The sequence below is a fragment of the Apium graveolens genome, chromosome 9 (genome assembly GCF_009905375.1).
Source record: "Apium graveolens cultivar Ventura chromosome 9, ASM990537v1, whole genome shotgun sequence".
NCBI lineage: Eukaryota > Viridiplantae > Streptophyta > Magnoliopsida > Apiales > Apiaceae > Apium > Apium graveolens.
The window spans coordinates 37,925,909-37,928,380 of NC_133655.1; positions in this window are offsets into that span (position 1 = coordinate 37,925,909).

Here is a 2,472-nt window from a genome sequence, read left to right on the forward strand (position 1 = left end):
AACATGATAAAAACACGACAATATAAACTAACTAACTATTTATTAAACCACAGTACGTCACAAGAGTAAATAGGTTCAAAGTAAAGAAAACTAGCATCCACTGTTACAACGAATAAAAGAATCACAAATTATCGTATGCTTCTTCTTCGTTGCGGTGTGCTAAAACGGTCTTCTTTCCTTCTCTCCTTACTCCTTGCTTGATTAATACTTCTTGTGGTAAAATGTCTCTGAAGATTACTTATATAGAAGTCCACAAGAATCAGCCGTCTCAGAAGTCCAGTAGAACACGACTTATAAAAATCAGAATTAAAATTCCCGACTCCGGGCGGCCGCCCCAGCTTCCCAGGCGGGTGCCCCAGATCCCAGGCGGCCGCCCAGATCCTGGGCGGGCACCTGGCAGGCTTCTGGAAAAATTGTTTTTCTGCTCCTGATTCTGCTGAATTCTTCACATATTCCCCCGAGATTGATCCCAAGTACTTCCCTAGGCTTATTTTGACAAAATCTCCCTGAATATGCAAGTTACACCCTGAAATGCAAAAACACTCGAAAGCGCATCAAATACACAAAATACTTGATTCCAAAACATCAATTCAAGCCATTATAAGACGTTCTAAGTGGTATAAAATTCCACTTATCACACCCCCAAACTTAAATCGATGCCTGTCCTCAAGCGTCACAGACTCAAAAATAAAATAAAAACATGCATGAATGCAGACTACATGAAATGCAGCGATCCCCCTTTGCGATGACTGAACCAACCAACACATGACATCTCAACAAATGCAATTAGGCGACTAAAGGTCAATCAAATCACGCAAGCTAACATATAACTAGAAATGTGGTGTGTGTGGATGCTTAACAGATATGCTTCGAAACTAGATCAATTATCATAACTCAATTATGCTCAAGGCAATCACATGATTATACGAAGAATAAATTCTAGACACAAAATGACTTATAACACTTCAAGATCAATGGAGCTTATTACGGAATCATGCTTTTATTCAACACAACAAATAAATGCTTTTTTGATCGTGCAATGAGTGAGGTCCACAAAAGACTTATGCAATGGCATCCATTTAACGAGCGTTAGGTTAGCGGATCCCAAACTATAAAAGCCTTAGGTCACTAGGCACAAAGTCCCCTAAGAACTTAATAACTCGAATACCAAAGAGCTCACTCGTGATCAATTATGCATTAAACCATATTTTTTTCTTTTTTATTTTTTTTATTTTTTTTTTCTTTTTTTCTGATTTTTTTTCAAATTTCTGAGCAAGTCCGTTTCGCTCCATCTTGCTCATCCCTAGACTACTGGCATAAAATACGAGCCGACTACTAGCCATTTGACGCCTAACCACGACTAGAAATGAATTCCAATTTTCACTCCAATTTTTATCTTTTCATGCCTTTTATCATTAAGAGCCTATCATAAATTCTAAACATAATCAATAGATTAACCTCAAAAACCATCAAACTATGACAACAATCTAGCCCTTAAGCATACTCTAAGACTTAGTGAAATTATAAGTGTTTCTAGCATGCATGTCAACCTACAAGATTCAACATCACTCTACCGCTATCACTACACTCGCATCAATATCACATATCAATCGGTAAAGCAACATAAAAGGGATCATGTTATATGCATGAGCTAAATGTCATGATACACAAAGCTATAAAAAAACAAAAAAAAAATTATATGGCAAAAAATATGCAACTATATGAACTAAACTATCATGAATATGCAACTACATGACACACACACAAATATGTTCCTTAACTACCACCCTCAAACTTAATATCTTCACTGTCCCCAGTGAAGGTAGTAGAAAGGAACACAGGGTATACCTACTCAGAGAAATCATCATCATCACCCTCGGAGGGTAGAGTGTCAGGAGGCGGATAAGCAGAGTCCTCACAAAAAACGGACCACTGGATGTCAGCTCCAAGGCCTCAGAAAGCAGTCCCAAGTATTAGGTTGAGCTCCTGAGAGAACCTACTCTACGACTCGTACATCGCATCCATCCTCCTCGATAGCCTCCTATACTGGGCATCAGCCATCCCTGAACCAGCACCTCCCTGGGCTCTAGAAGAACTTGCCTCGTCATGAGCCTGATTGGGCCTAGCCATCATAGCACCAGCTGCTGGACATCCTCCTGGGAGAAGATATCCCAAACCATGCTCCTCGGGCTCTCCACCCGTCCATTCCTGCATTGCATTCAGCGTTGATGAATCAATAGGAGCGGTTGGCATCTGTAGCTGCTCATAAGAAGGCCAGTAGACTCCAATTGCCCTGCACAACTCCATGACAGTAGAGGCATAGGGAAGTTGCTTTGCGTCCTCCCCCTCAAAAAATTCAAAATCCCTTGGTAGATGAACTCACCAAGGTCCACATAATACTCCTCATTCAAGATCCCCCATAACAACCTGGCTCTCTCAACTGTAACCTCATGTGCATGCGAAGAAAGCAAA